This window comes from Macaca nemestrina, chromosome 20 (assembly GCF_043159975.1).
Source record: "Macaca nemestrina isolate mMacNem1 chromosome 20, mMacNem.hap1, whole genome shotgun sequence".
NCBI classification, from domain to species: domain Eukaryota; kingdom Metazoa; phylum Chordata; class Mammalia; order Primates; family Cercopithecidae; genus Macaca; species Macaca nemestrina.
This window is the reverse complement of record NC_092144.1, coordinates 38,407,091-38,423,956: the sequence shown is the minus strand read 5'-3', so window position 1 is coordinate 38,423,956 and position 16,866 is coordinate 38,407,091.

The window sequence follows — 16,866 nt, the reverse complement described above, 5'->3', positions numbered from 1 at the left end:
TGGTGCAGATTTAAAGTATTGCTGGGTGGTGAAAAGAGCAGAGGTCAGGAGTCTTGGGTGGAGTCCTGCCCCTCCTGCACTAGGCCCCTTGGCTGCTCTGAACTCAGGGTTTCTACAACTGTAAAAGTGAGGTAACACCCGTGCTGTGGCTCTGGCAGGGCTGTGGTGAGAATCAACATCATACAGCATTCAAAACGCCCCGGAGGGAGTGTTGCTATGAGCAGAACTTTCCCCGTGTGTGCCCTTTGGGGTTTCTGTTATTGACCCCAGGGGTTACCCTGGGTGCAGGGCCCTGACTCTTTTGGCAGAATGAACTCTTTAAGCCCCTGGGAGGTAATGGCAGCCCTGTGGGAAACGAGTGGGCTTCAAGATGATGTGCTGCTTTCAAAATCCAGCTCAAAGCCAGGTGCCGGGGCTCACACCTGTAATCCCAGCGTTCTGGGAGGCCGAGGTGAGGGAATCACTTAAGTCTAGGAGTTGGAGATCAGCCTGGGCAACACAGAGAGACCTCACCTGTAGAAAAATTAAAACAAATTGGGTGTGTTGGTGAGTGCCTGTATTCCCAGTCACTCAGGAGGCTGAGACAGGAGGATGGCTTGAACTCAGGAGACTGAGGCTGCAGTGAGCCATGATCGAACCACTGCACTCCAGCCTGGGCAACAAAGTGAGACCCTGTTTCTATAAAACAAATTTTTTTTTAATTAGTTGAGTACGGTGGTGCCCACCTGTGATCCCAGCTACAAGGGAGGCTGAGATGGGAGGATCGCTTGAACCCAGGAGGTAGAGGCTACAGTGAGCCATGATCACACTTCTGCACTCCATCCTGGGCAGCAGAGCGAGACCTTGTCTCTAGAAAAAAATAAAAATAAAAATAAAATGTCCAACGCTGCATCTGGGTGAGCTTGGGCCACTTCTCGCCTCTTCGGAGCCTCCAGGTCATCTTCCGTAGACTGAGAAAATCCATACCAACCTGGTCTTCATGACACATCTCTTGGGTGCAGGAAACAGAAATCTACTTGGGCTCACTCCAGTAAACAAAGGTTTATTTAAAAGAATGGACGTGCCTCACAGAGTGCATTAGAGAGGAAGCGCCACGGACAGGGAGTGCTGCACACCCGGCACTGGAACAAGGCCTGGCACCCAGCAGCACCCAGTACAATAGAACATCCATGGAATCAATGCAGCTACGGGAAGGTGGGTTCTCAGGAGGGCTGGGACCTGAGGGCTGGAATCTGTCCAGAGCTTTGGTGATCAACAGCTCCATCCCACACCCCCTCCCTTCCTTCTCCTCTCTGTACATTCTGCTGGTTGATTTTCCTCTCTCTGTAGGTAGGAAACCTGGAGCTCCCATTTGCAAGTACCAGCTCAGGCCTGCATGGCCGGCGCCTGCCTCTCAATGGCCTCTATGTATTTCTGAGCCCAGTTCCCCATCCGCCAGAAGGAGAATGTAAGTGGCCCAGGCTGAATGAGCGTCCACTTGGTTGTGACTAGAGGAGAGCTCCCTGGCATTGACAGCGGCTCCTCAGGCTGGAGGAGGGGCATCATCTCTAGAAAATGAGCTAGGGGAAGGTGCTAGATCCCTGTTATGTAAATTTGACCAATGGGCCATTTTACCATGTCACCTAGAGCTGTGTGTGGCACATAGTAGGAGCTCAGGGAATAGGAGCTACTGTTCTGTGTGGCAGGAGTCTCAGGACCTCAGCAGGTGGGATCTTCAGCTCATTTCTCCTCTCTGCATACCTGGCTGGTGACTGTGTGCGTGTGTGTGTGTCTGGTGTGTGGAGGGCGGGAAGGGAGGAGAGCTGTCACTCCCAGGGTCTTGAGATAACAAATTCAGCAAAGTCCCCTCAGCGGGCAGCCTGATAAAACATGTGTTAGTTCCCACATTTTGGGAGTCCATTTCCAGCCCAAATCTGATTTAAGAAGCTTTCGAATAGGTACTGTGACTCATGCCTGCAGTCTCAGCACTTTGAGAGGCCAGGGCGGGAGGAAGATTGCTTGAGGCCAGAAGTTCCAGACCAGCCTGGGCAACATGGCAAGGCCCCATCTCAACAAAAAATAAAATAAAATAATTAGCTGGGTATGGTGGCACAAACCTATAGTTCTAGCTGCTGTGGAGGCTGAGGTGGGAGGATTACTTGAGCCCAGGAGTTAGAGGATACAGTGAGCTGTGATCATGCCACTATACTCTAGCCTGGCCAACAGGGCAAGACACTCTCTCTAAAAATAAAACGTAAAGCAAGAAGCTTTCACTTTCTCTGCGAAGGAGACAAGAAAAAAAAAAAAAGCAGCAGCAGCTTTCACAAACAGTTACAAGCAGAACCAGGGACATGATATACCACTTCCCTGCAGCCACATCTCACGGCCTGCCCTCCCTTCTTAATACTACAAATTCTAAATACTTTACCCATGGAAAGAACATCCTTGATTAAGTTGTCTGATCATCATATAACTTATTCTGGGTCTCTCTATAATTTATTCCCATGATCATTCAACATTCTACAGTTAAATCCTTCCCCCAGCCCCACGAATGAGAGTCCTTCATTGCACATGAGTGAGGACCGGACCATCCTGAGCTGACATTCTTGCTACCGCCTGGAGCATATGTTATACATGAGAATTAATAAGTGTGACGTTCAGAGCATATCTAGGTATTGCATCATATGGTGTTTTTTGTTTTTGTTTGTTTTTTTGTTGGTAGAGTTTCACTCTTGTTGCCCAGGCTGGAGGGTGATCTCAGCTCACCACAACCTCTGCCTCCCGGGTTCAAGCGATTCTCCTGCCTTAGCTTCCCAATTAGCTGGGATTACAGGCATGTGGCACAACGCCCGGCTAATTTTTGTGTTTTTAGTAGAGATGGGGTTTCTCCATGTTGGTCAGGCTGGTCTTGAACTCCCGACCTCAGGTGATCTGCCCTCTTCCGCCTCCCAAAGTGCTGGGATTACAGGCGTGAGCCACCACGCCTAGCCGCATCTTATGTATTTTATGAGAATTCTACCTTGAGTATTGAGAAAGAGACTGAGAGAGAGAGAATTCTCCTTCAAGCCATCGGAGTCATGGAGGCATTTCTATCAAGAGCTCTCTGTAAACTGAAAATAAAATCCTGAGCCCCTACCAGCTGAGTACCTCTTCTTGGCCTAGGGGACCCCAGAAAAGTCTTAGAAAATGAGTGTCTGACCATGACAGGAAGGGAGGCCAGACACGCCTCGTCACACTCCCTCCCTTTTGGAGTTTAGACAAAACCACTGCTTGGCATTCAAGCTAAAGTAGAGATCGTAAGACTGACAGAGCAGACCCTTTGTGACAATAAGATACCGATTATAAACAGGACCTAAGGCGGTGCCAGACAAGGGGTAAGTCATGCACCCCTGCAGATCACTCTGACCCGGAAGTTTGGTAAACAGACTTCCTTAACTTAAAACATTCTTCGCTGCTAACTCCAAATTTTTAGACAAAGCTCTACTCCTTTAATCAGCTGCAAATTAAAGAATCTCTCAGCCCACTGATGACCTGTAAGACCCTGCTTCAAGATAGTCCACCTTTTGGGGCTGAGCCAAAGTACACCTTGCGTGTATTAATTCATGTCTTCACTAGCAACTCCTGCCTGCCTAAAACGTACAAGACTAAACTGTAATCCAACTGTCCCGGGCGCACCTGCTCAGGACTTCTAAAGACTGCATTTCCTAGGCTGTGGTCACTCATACTGGCTCAGAATAAACCTCTGAAAAATACCTTACAGTGTCTGATTTTTCCATCAATAGCTCCATCAGTGAGCTGGGGGATGAGGAAGTTGCCTTGTTGAACTCTCTTCCAGTCCTGGGTCCCGTGCATCTTCCACGGCCTGGGGATCTCTAGATTTGGGGGTCCTGAGGCTGCGGGGACGGACCGGTGGGCCTGGCTGATAGAGCGGTGGCAGGTGGGGCTCCTCTGCAGTATGTTCAAATCTGTGGCAGATGTGACCCTGCTAAACATTTCCCTTTTCTGCTTCTTGAATTTTTAAATTATTTATTTTATATTTTAGAGACAGAATTTCACTCTGTTGCTCAGGCTGGAGTGCAGTGGTGTCATCGTGACTCACTGCAGTCTCTGAACTCCTGGGCTCAAGCGATCCTCCTGTCTTGGCCTCCCGAGTAGCTAGGCCCGCAGGCACCAGAGATGGGGTCTTGCTATGTTGTTCAGGCTGGTTTTGAACTGCTGGGCTCAAGTGATTCTCCCATCTTGGCTTCCCAAAATGCTGGGATTACAGATGTAAGCCACTGCACCCGGCCACTTTTTCTGACTTTCACAGGCAAGAGCGGGAGAGCTTGGTGCAAACCTCAGCATTACAGACATCTGCAAGAACTTTCCGGCAGGCTGCTGGCTTCCTACGGCTGAGTCCCTTTTTCCTGGGGTAGGGGTGGTCTCCGATCCATAGAATGTCAGCTGTTCAAGCGGGAGAGCCTGGGCCCAGAACTGAGAAAAGGCCTTTTCCAAGTCCCAGAGTGAGCTGCTAAGCGAGATGGAACGAAACCTTCACCTCTGGCTTCTTCTCAGCCAAGCCCACATTCATTTTCCCTGTTTGACATTTTTGACTGGAGGTTCCAACTAAAAATAGTGACCCAGTTACACACAAGGACTAGGAAACTCACCCTCCGGCCCTGGTGGCTGCATCATCTCGGCTTCACTCTGCGGGGCGTCAGCCACAGACCCATCCCTCTCCAGCTGCCTCTGCAGTGTCAGGATGATTGAAAACAAAAGGAGACAGTGCTGAGACATGCCAGGCTTTATCACAGCCTTTGAAAGGATTCAGCCTGCAACCTCCAGCCTGGCCATACATTTCCAGATTATCAGCAGCTCTGAAGACGGCGCTCAAGAGCCTTCATCGGGAGTGCGCAGCGCGGCCTGAGCTGGTAGTGAGAGTGAACGTCCTCCCGTGTGGGCTGGGTGAGGGGGGAGCACAGAGGAGGGGGGTGGTGGTGGGGTCACGTTGAACCAGCCTGGGCAGCAGCCTGTTTAATAGAAGTCAGTGGGCACACAGAACTAATGCCTGAGCTTTTCGTTCAAGACCACAAGGTCCTATCAGGGGTTCGGGAACCCAGGGTGCTAGGAATTCTCCTTAAAGGTGGCACCCAGCCCTCCCAGCCTGTCTTCCCTGAGCATACCTGAGCAACATCTTCATTACATTTTAGTGCTGAGATGGGGAGGGGACCCCCTCTTAGGGGCCTGATGAGTCTCCCCAAGCATGAAAATAAAGAAAACTCCTGAGTTCCTTGAAGGGAAATTCCAGGCACCTAAGTAGGCCTGAGAAGTAGATAAGCAAGAAAGCAATCGTCACCTAAAGCCAAGGAAATTAGCCCAGAGATTTTTGGTTTCTTTACAGAAATGAAAGATAATATTTCAACATACGTCCCTGAGTTCTTTCACACACCCAGACCCCACCGCAGACCCCTGTGGGATTCGCTGACAGGCAGACCTCAGATAAGGGGGAACTGCAGACAGAATTCTGACCACACTGTTCTTTGTTCTCAGTTTATTCCTGAGAGGTTTGGTGGGAGTCACCCCTGTCCCCCAGTCAGTTAACATAGTTAACATGCTTTTCTGCTGACCCCCAATTTTTAAACAAAGCTTCTCTTCCTTAACTAATTTCAAATCAGAAAATCTTTGAATCCACCCATGACCTGTACGCTCTTCCCCTAAAGATGCCCCGACCCTTTTAGGCCAAAATCAATGTGTACCCTCCATATATTGATTTCTGGTTTTGCCTGTGGCTTCTGCTCTCCTGAAGTTTACCCATACATTTCTTCCTTCCTTCCTTCCTTCCTTCCTTCCTTCCTTCCTTCCTTCCTTCCTTCCTTCCTTCCTTCCTCCCTCCCTCCCTCCCTCCCTCCCTTCCTTTCCCTCCTTCCTTCCCTCCTTCTTCTTCTCCTCCTTCTCCTCTTCTTCCTTCCTTCCTTCCTCCCTCCCTTCCTTCCTCCCTCCCTCCCTCCCTCCCTCCCTTCCTTTCCCTCCTTCCTTCCCTCCTTCTTCTTCTCCTCCTTCTCCTCTTCTTCCTTCCTTCCTTCCTCCCTCCCTTCCTTCCTCCCTCCCTCCCTTCCTTCCTTCCTTTCCTTCCTTCCTTCCCTCCTCCCTCCCTCCCTCCCTCCCTCCCTTCCTTCCTTCCTTTCCTTCCTTCCTTCCCTCCTTCTTCTTCTCCTCCTCTTCCTCTTCTTTCTTCCTTCCTTCCTTCCTTCCTTCCTTCCTTCCTTTCCTTCCTTCCTTCCCTCCTTCTTCTTCTCCTCCTTCTCCTCTCCTCTCCTCTCCTTCCTTCCTTCCTTCCTTCCTTCCTTCCTTCCTTCCTTCCTTCCTTCCTTCCTTCCTTCCTTCCTTCCTTCCTTCCTTCCTTCCTTTCTGTCTGTCTTGCTCGGTCTCCCAGGCTGTACGGCAGTGGTTCGATCTTTGCCTCCTGGATTTAAGGGATTCTCCCACTTCACCCTCCCAAGTAGCTGGGACTACAGGCGTGCGCCACCACAACTGGCTAATTTTTGTATTTCTAGTAGAGACAAGGTTTCACCATGTTGGCCAGGCTGGCTCGAACTCCTAACCTCAAGTGATCTGCCTGCCTCAGCCTCCTAAACTGCTGGGATTACAGATGTGAGCCACTGCGCCAGGCCTATCCCCACCTTTAAACACCTTCATCCTCAAGCCATCTGGGAGGTCAGGATCTGAGCAACAGCTTCCAGATCCTCCTTGCTTGGTGCACTGCAAATAAACACTTTCCTTTTTATTGCTGTGAAACATTGGTGTGGCTGTCGGGTTTTACTCACCTAGCGAGTGGACCCCAGCTTGGTTCTGTAACAGCGTCTCTCAGTGCCCAGGGCTTCGTGAATGTAAGGGCTGCAGAGCTGCTCTCTCCCTCCCTAGGGCCAGCTCGGGGTCTCATGTCTGAACCACATGCTTTGTTCAGTCTGTCACAGTTGCTTTTCTATCTTAGAGGAGAGGCTGCTTCCCACCTTCCTACTCACATTTGTGGGTGTCATCCCGAGACCATCCCACGTCTTGCTTAAGGCATGGGGCTGGGCAGGAGAAAGGCAAACCGTGAACTTCCAAGAGACCCATCTGCTCCCACAATTTGGTGCTTGGGGGATTCTCTGACTCCATTCCTTTGGGTGAGGGGAACACGTGTTTAGTCAACACCGTCCTTGTTTAGCCAACATTTGCTTTCAGAAAAGTACATTTCCCAGGGAGACTTTTATTCCTAAGCTTGGTCGTCCTGAAAAAATCTTTTCTCCTTTTTCACCCGTTAAGCAGAAACAAAAATGCATTTCTGCAGGGAATAAATAATTTGCCTGGAGGCCGAAACTCTAGAGGAAATCTGTCCAAATGTTCATTTGCATATTTGAGCTTTTAGCATTCTCCTTGTGTCTCTGGACTGGCAACTTGGGAGAAGTACTGACTCAGTGTTCCAGCACAGCATTTTATGAAACCCAAACCAAGTTGATCAGTGAATCAGTCACCCAGAGCTGTCTCCTCCCAGGAATGAGCTCTGGGAGCTAAGCTTGAATCAGGAAGACAAGATGAGGAAGGAGGGAGGGAATCACTGGATTAGAGCCGCCTCTGTCACCTGGTGGCTGAGAAATTTTTTATTTCTCTGAGGCTTGTCTTTCTTATCTGTAAAATGGGCACACCTTGTTTTCTTCCATCCAAGTATGAATCAAGCCAGAGCCTGTTTAGCTTCTGAGATCAGGTGACACCAGGCACGTTCATGGTGTTATGGCCATAGGCACCTTGTTTTCTTAACTGCAGACAGTTTTTTTTTTTTGGCGAGGAGGGGTCACATTTTAACCTTTCTGAAGCTACTGCTGCTTTTTCAGTGGACCAGCCGTCCTCTTAACAGGCTCTTCCTACAAGACACCTGGACATTTCCAGGGCTGGGTGATGTCCTCCATGCTGGCGTTAGATTCCTAGATAAGATTCCAAGGTAGATTCCTCCCACATCTACTCCTAACTCCCTGCTCTCCAGGTGCATACTGGGATGTTTGTAAAGAGCAGTTCCGGAGGCCCTGGACCCTGGTTCCATTCCAGGACCAGTCACCCACGTCTTTGGAGTGGAATCCCCTGATCCCTCTCCCCACCTCCCCCACCATGCACCAAGGATGGCTGGGGCACCACAAGGATGTATTTAGGAGTGAAATGACATGACATGGGGAATTTGTCTTAAAAATGTATGTGTACGGGGCAGCTGAGAGAAGAACGACAGAAATGCGTAAGTGTTAAAAATGAGGGTTCGTTATATTATTTTCTCTACTTTAGGGAGTGTCAGAAAATCTCCCTAATTGAAAGTAAAAAAATAAAAAAATAAATAAATAAAACTTATGAACAGAGCATTGAATGGAGGCTGTGTGTACCCCGCTGGCATTGACAAACAGCTCTTGCTTAGAGCAGGGTGGGCCAGGATATCGTTTTTCTAGGCTTCTGAATCCAATTTACTCATTAACCTAATTGTGGACTCATTGCAGGGCGCAGAAAACCAGGGGAAGAGCTGGGTCTGGGGAAGCGTTTTGCAGGAGACAACCTAGCCCTCTGTGTGTCACCCTCTCAGCTCGCGGTTCCCTTGCCCCTTGGGGTGTCCCAGGACAGAGACATAGAAGGCACCTGGGGGAGGTCACCTCCTCCATGCCCACCTTCTGCTCTTTCAGAGCTCCAGCCCCTGAGGGGGGTGGGGATGTGATGACGGGGATGCTGATGGCTCCCCTATTCTGAGCACCTACTGTGTGCAAGCCCCCAGGCATTTCAACTACACAGCAGCCCTGCGAGGTGGTTGCTGTCACCGAAGTTTACAGGGGTGGAGTCTGAGACCTAGAGGGACTGAGAAGTGGTTCTTGGCAGTATTGAAACCCAGTTCTCTACAGGGACTGCTCTTGCCGGGGGCCCTTCTCAAGGTCACCCAGGTGGCTGTAGGCTGAGCTAGGGTGAGAACGGGCTTGGCAGCCACAGCTCTGAGCCTGCCTCAGGAGGGAGGGAAAGAACATGAGGACTCTCCAGTCCCTGGGTTTCTCCTGGCACGGTGGCTCTGCCCCCGAGAGAGCACAGATGACCTTACAAGCCTCCCTGAGGCTACAGGTGAAGGCTGCTGGTGCAGGCCCCAGCTGTGGCTCCCTCAACCCACCAGTCCCAGGGATACCTGCATCTTCTTTGCGTAACTCCCTGGAGGCTGGTGTTCAGAAAACCCTCTGAGAAGAGACTCTGACGGTTTGAACCTGCACCAAGAGCACCCTGGCTGTGTGGGCCACGTCTGACTGCCTCGAGCGAGACTGATAAGCTCTGACATTGCAGGGAATTACATCTGACCTGACACCCATTAGGAGATAGTCATAAAAATCTCAACAGCCCTCCTTGCGTCCTGATCACCCGCCAAGGCTGACGGCTGTTATTATTCAGCAGTTACAGGGCGCTTTATATTTGCAAAGCCCAGACAGGAAAGGTTATTGTGCCTTCTCTGTCTTATTAGGCAGTCAGGACCTGCCCTGGGAGAGAAGTCAGCCAGGCCTTCAGCGGCAGGGTGGTGGCTTAGAAAGATGCCTAGGGATGGAGCCAGTCACACCCAAGTTTAAGTTCTGATTCTGACAGTTAGTGGCTGTGAGACCTTGGCGACTCACTTTACCTCGCCAGTTCATAAATGGGAGATGATTCTCCATGCTCCAATAATTTTGTTGTGAAGACAAAATGACCTCATTTATGAGCAGTGATGTGCTGAAGCCCACGTGTTACGTTCATGTTAGATGTGGGAAAGCTCAGATATGATTTGGATGTTTGTCCCTCCAAATCTCATGTTGAAATGTGATCCTCCGTGTTGGTGATGGAGCTTGGTGGGAGGCGTCTGGGTCACGGTGGTGGATGGCGGGGTGCGCTCCCAGTGGTAATGAGTTCATGGGAACGCTGGTTGTTTAAAGGAGCCTGGTGCCTCCTTTCTCCTCGCTCTCTTGCTCCCTCCTCACCACGTGACACTCCTGCTCCCCCTTTGCCTTCTGCTATGAGTAAAAGTTTCCTGAGGCCTCCCAGAAGCTGAGCAGGTGCTGGCACCATATTTATACAGCCTGCAGAACCATGCGCGAAACAAACCTCTTTTCTTCGTACGTTACCCAGTTTCAGGTGTTCCTCCACAGCAACACAAAATGAACTAATACACGCTCTTTATCAAAATGAACTGATAAACACATGTGTCTTGCTCTTGGGAATATACAGTGCAGCAGGAGAAACAAGACATAAACATGTGACAGTTTCTATTAATTGCAAGGAATTTATATTTCAAGGTAGAATAAACCATCGACCCAAGAGTAATGGGCCTTATGAGCTGAGGCTTATATTGTGTGGAAGCAAATGGTATAATTAGGGTAGCCATATAATTTATCATTCAGAGACATGGTTAAGAGTGAAAGGGGGTGATCTGAGTAATCAATATCAGGGCAACAGATGTGAGTGGGGACTGACCTGGGCACACTAGGATGTAGGGCATGCTAAGGATGGCACATGCTGCCTCATCTATGGTGTAGATGTGTGAATGTTTAACCCGTCCCTTGGAGCATCTCCAGGTAGGCACGTGCCTTTTCTTGCATGATCTAGGCCTCTGGGAGCATCGGTGTCCATGGAGAATCCTGCACATGTGTTAGAATTTTAGTTTGTTTCCTGGGAATTGCTCCTGCACTCACCAGCTTCCCATTTTCCTTAGGAGACAGTCCAAATTCCTGATCATGCCCCATAAGGCTTTTGATGATCAGGTCGCAACCCACTCTGACTCAATGCTCCCTCCCTCCTCTCCTGCCAGGGTGCTCCCTCTCCACCCATTTCACTTGCTCTTCTTCCTGCCTGGATGCTTGTCCTTCGGCTTTCACACAGTGTATTAGCTCCGTGGTTTGCATCTTAGCTTTGTGTCACTCCTTGCAAAGGGCTCCCATGACCATCGATGCCCAGCCAGCCTCAACAGACTCCACAGCCTCTGGCTTACTTGTGTCATTGTGAGGAGAGAGGCCATTTCTCTTACTGTCTCCTGTCTGCAAAGAAAAGAAGGAAGTAAAAACTGAAAAATAACAGACTGATTGGCGTCACTGGCCAAGCCTGAAGGTTAAAGATTAACCCCCACTCTAATCGCTTGTGCTATCTATAGAACATAGACAATAGTATGGAGAAATACTTGCCTTGCTTACCCCCACCTAGTCACGTACCACCTGCTTGCTCAGTCTATTACAACCATGTCATGTGGACCCCTTAGAGCTGTAAGCCCTTAAAAGGGTCAGGAACTCTTTCTTAAAGGAGCTCTGTTCTTGAGAGCAAGTCTACCTATGCTCCTGGCCAAATAAAGCCACTTCCTTCTTTAACCTGGTGTCTGAGGGGTTTTGTCCATGGCTCGTCCTGCTACAGTTGTCTCCAAAACATTCAGCACAAACAATATTCTTTTTTGTTTTACAGAGAGTCTTGGTCTCCCATTTTCCACTCTCTTGCCCCCTTGCCTAAAACAGGCCTGGCTCCTTATACAAACCTGACAGGTGAGTGGTCCAGTGGCCTCCAGGGGAGCTGTTAGACAGAAGCATGGGGATTGCTTTTTGGAGAATGATCATCACTCACCTTGATGAGCCAAGGATAGAGACCAAGAGATAAAGGAGAGGAACTGTGAGGCAGAGCTGAGAGCAGTGGAAGGGGCTTCAGGAAAAGGGGAGGATCAGGAACCAGGAACTCTTATCCCAACTTTACCACTATCTGCTCAGTGACCTTGGGGAAAATGCCTTCCCTCTTTGGGTCACAGTCTCACTGTCTGTTAGTCTAGAACTATTCTGCCAAGGACCAGATTGTAAATGTTCTGGGCTTTGTGGTCACACATTCTCTATTACAAGTGTTCAGCTCTGTTGTTGCAGCTGAAAGCATAGAAAGCATAGGAACGAATGTCCATGGCTGCATTCCAACCACAGTTTACACACACAGAGATGCTGCAGGTCACATTCAGCCTACGGGTCTCAGCTGCCAAACCCTGATCTAGAACAGCAATTTCCAAACTGCCTTCTTCCAAAAGAGGGTCAAATAAATGTGGAAAATATTGAGTTCAAGGTATCTCCTCATTTCAGAACTTCTGAGAACACTTACTGCGTGAGTGAATACCATGACTTTCCAGAAAGGGATATTATATGTTATATTATATAGTGACTGTGGCTTTTGTGTGGCTTGATTAGAATGAGGGCTTCTTGGACTACAGAAATTTTGTTTTGGGGTAGAGTATTAGAATTCTCTACACACACACACAGAGGAAGTTTTTGTTTTGTTTTGTTTTGAGATGGAGTCTCGCTCTGTCACCAGGCTAGAGTACAGTGGCACAATCTTGGCTCACTGCAACCTCCGCCTCCTGGGTTCAAGCGATTCTCCTGCCTCAGCCTCCCAAGTAGCTGGGACGACAGGTGCACACTGTCACCCTCAGCTAATTTTTTTTTTGTACTTTTAGTAGAGACAGGGTTTCACCATGTTGGTCAAGCTGGTCTCGAACTCCTGACCTCAAGTGATCTGCCTGCCTCAGCCTCCCAAAGTGCTGGGAATTACAGGCGTGAGCCACCATGCCTGGCCGTGAGAGAGATTTTTAATATGAAGGACCTGGTTCACATGATTATGGAGCCTAGGAAGCCCCCACAGTCTGCCACCTACAAGCTGGAGGCCCAGGAAAGCTGGGGTGTACTTCTAATATGGTTTGGCTCTGTGTCCCACCCAAATCTCATGTCAAATTGTAATTCTCAATGTTGGAAGAGGGACCTGGTAGGAGGTGATTGGATCATGGGAGCATATTCCCTCCATTCTCCCCTTGCTGTTCTTGTGATGGTGAGTTCTCCCAAGATCTGGTTATCGAAGGTGTGGAGCATCCTTTACGCTCTCTCCTGCTCCACCATGGTAAGACGAGCTTGCTTCCTCTTTGCCTTCCACCATGATGTAAATTTCCTGTGGCCTCCCAGCCATGCTTCCTGTACAGCCTGTGGAACTGTGAGTCAATTAAACTTCTTTTCTTTATAAATTACCGAGTCTCAGGTAGTTCTTTATAGCAGTGTGAGAACTAACTAACACAAGTTCTAATCAAAGGCCCAAGCCTCAGGAGTTCCAGTGTCCAAGAGCAGGAGCAGGTGGATGTCCCATCTTAATAACAGAAAGCAAAACCCCCCTCCTCATTTTTTTTCTTTTTTATCCTCTTCTGGTGCTGAATGGGTTGGGTGACGCTTGCTTACACGGATGAAGACAGTCTTTACTCGGTTGCTTGATTTTAATGCCAACCTTTTCTGGGAACACCCTTATAGACACAGCCAGGAATAATGTTTTCCTAGATAACTGGGAATCCCATATCCCAGTCAAGTTGACATATAAAATTAACCATCACAGGCAGGGTGCCGTAACAGACACTGACGGGGTTCCCACACGGTTCAGTGCTGACTCTCCGCAGGCGAGCTCATGGTGCCTTACTGCAAGCACCAGCTTCTCTGTGCAAGGACTTTCTCTCCCCCCATGCAGAAACAGGCCACTGCTGCTAGAAAGCCACTGTCCCTGAGGGCTGCCCTCCATCAGCGATGAAGTTTACTTGGATGATAGATACCCAAGCTTCAAACTAATCCAGGAACATAAATCCAAATACCACACGTTCTCACTTATAAGTGATAGCTAAATGATGAGAACACATGGACACATAGAGCAGAACAACACACCCTGGGGCCTATTGGAGGATTAGGGTGGGAGGAGGGAGAGATCAGGGTAGTAGGGTAATATCTGGGTGATGAAACACACCATACAACAAACCCCCATGGCACAAGGTTGCTTATATAACAAACCTATATGACAAACATGTACATGAGGGGCACATGTACCCCTCAACCTAAAATAAAAGTTAAAAAACTTCTTGTTCCTTAGGGATGGGTAGAGACAGAGGGTAGTACCAGTGGGCACCTGTGTTTCTCCAAGTGTGGTCCTGGGCCCAGCAGTGGCCATGTCACCTGGGACCACTGAATCGGGAACTCTGGGGTGGGGCACAGACTCTAACAACCCCTCCAGGGGTTCCTTCATGTGCCACTGTATGAGGATCATTACCCTTCAGAGGTCCCCAGGGGACTAAGCTTCAGTTGCTCACCAACATTCCTGGTGTGGGCTCTCTTCTTTTCTCTATTTCACTTCCCACTTCCTTTCTGTGCTTTCTGGAATTGCCTCCTAAATCAGCCAAGTGGCGTGCAAACCCTTGTTTCAGGTTTGCTTCTAGGGGAACCCAGCCTAAGATAGACCCTCATAACTTCTAATGGAAGAGGCACTCTATAAATCCAGATCTAGAAGCTATCAGAGGCCCCTCTAGCAATATATTATATAGCGACTGTGGCTTTTGTGTGGCCTGATTAGTCTGCTTTATCAAATAACCAGTGCGAATTGGTTAAGTGCGTATTGTTTGCTCAACGTTATACCAGTTACAAAAATACATTTAAGAGGCATCGTTGTCTGGGGTAAATACCGGGGTTCATCATCTCATGCCAAGGAGATTAAGGACACAGACACACATGAGGAGTGAGTCTAGGAGCAGAAGCTTAACAGGCAAAAGAAAGAGAAAGGGGAACAGCTCTCTTCCTAGTGAGAGAGAAGGGCTTCTGAAAGGAAAATCTGGCCCCCAGCGCATCGCACTAGATTTTATACAGGCTTGAGGAGGCGGTGTCTGATTTACATAGGGCCCACGGATTGGTTCCACCAGGTGTGACATTTACATAGCATGTGGGGAAGGCTGGTCTCCCCACCCTAATCTTATGCAAATGAGCTTTTCACTTGGCCGGGCCATCTTGTCTGCTCCTCACTGTACACGTGACTGGCAAAGAGAAGGGAATATGGAGCTGCCATTTTGAATATGCCTAGTCCCAGGTAGCCTTTCCTAGTGGCACAACTGCCGGCATTCACCTGTGCAAGCTTCCAGCTTGCTTATTTATGCCTGTAGCTCAATTTTACAGGCTGCTCTTTGTTAGAAAAGAAAATGATTTGGGGGCTGCTTTTATTAAAAGGAAAACCTTGCAAAGGTCTTTCTTACTCCTACTATCTGCCTAAATAATTTCTTCTTAACTCCTATATCCATATTATATATAGAAAAGTCATTGGTATGTCTAGGATTTCCCCTGCAACTGGGGCATCCAAAGAAGCACCCACGGCTAAGCACGTAGCCACGTGTCACTGGTGGCTTTACGGGGTCTGTCTGAACACCCTGTGGAGTGTGTGGTACCTAACAGATGAACGTTGTTTTAAAATGTGAGTTTTATTATTATCATTTAGATATGGTGAGGTCAATGGATCAGAAGAGGATTGTCAATAAAATGATAATTCGTTATTCCTGTAATTCCCTGACCAGTTCTTCCTGCCTGCTGCATGGATCAATCAACTCACTGAGACCACAGCATCGCAGTAAAGAAAAAGTTTACCTGATACAAGGCCAGCCAAGAAGAAGATGGAGTTATCATTCAAATCAGTCTCCCCAAGGCTCTTGGGGGTTAGGATTTTCAAGGATAGTTTGGTGGGCAGGGGCTAGGAATGGGGACTGTTGATTGGTTAAGAATGAAATCATAGGAGTATGGAAAACGGTCCTCATGTGCTGCGTTTGCCTCTGGGTGCGGCCACAGGACCTATTGAGTCATGAGCCACAGGTCCGGGTGGAGTCATCTGGTCTCAGAAATGCCAAAGCCTTGTTATATGTAAAAATGTTTATTTAAAAATAGAATGCTTGTTCTCTGGTGCCACGAAGAAACAGTACTTGAACATAAATTTAATTCTCTCAGCAAGGCCAGTTTTACTTTCTGCAGAAAGGGTACGCTCACCAGCAGTTTTGCCACGAGAGTACACTGAACAAAGGAGACAGGGTCATTTATAACCTGACATGTACACCCAACTGCTGTGTCCAGTTTCCATTGGCTGGAATGGGACCTCACATTTTGTATTTGTCCCAGTTGGCTAGCAGCTTAGAACTTCCTAAAAGAGGCAAAGGCAGAGGAGAACAAAGGAAGGAAGAAGTAACTTGTGGAATGCTGAGAAAGGTAAAAACACCTCCAAACAAGGAAGAGGAACAGGCTGTGACCTAATGCTTGCTTGGAGCAGTATAAGCATGCCAGGGCAAATATTTAGGCTAAATTGTGGGAGCTAAGAACACAAAGTACATTGATTTCTTTATTACAGCTAGCAGATATTTAAGAATGTTAGCACAGGTCTTTGTATAAATTTTGCTTCTAAGAGAAGTTACTATTTGTTCTTAATTAGATAGGGAGCAGAGTCTCTTTGAAGAGGAACCTCTACTTCACTTTTTGCAGTCTGAAAAGACATCTCCAAAGGCCAGGCTTAGGTTCTACAATAGCGATGTTACCTGCAGGAGTAACTGGGGAAGTTACAAATCTTGTGACTTCTGGAGAAATGGCTGGTTATCATTTAGCTAACATATGAATATCTTAGCAGAATTCAGGTGCCTCTCATCATCCTAATCTTGTGGATTTTCATTAGTTTTACAAAGGTGGTTTAGTTTGGGGAAGAGCTATTATCATTCTTGCTTTAAACTAGAAAGTATAATTCCTCCCAAAATTAACTCGGCCTATGCCCAGGAATGACCAAGGACAGTTTGGAGGATAGAAGCAAGATGCAGCCTCTTACTGTCAGATTTTGCAAAGACAGTTTCACTCACAGTTCCCAAAGTGGGAGGCAGGGCCTCCTGGGGACTCACCAAAGTTGGTCAGGAGGCAGGGAGAGCAAGGGAGAAACAGAGACCAGAGCCTTTACTGTGGTTCCCATGGAAAAGGCAAGGCAGGGCAGGGTAAGCGGTCTTAGGGCTCAGGATTGGCTCGTTCTAATACTTTCAGAGGCCTCTGGGCTATAGGCACCTGACCCTGGGAT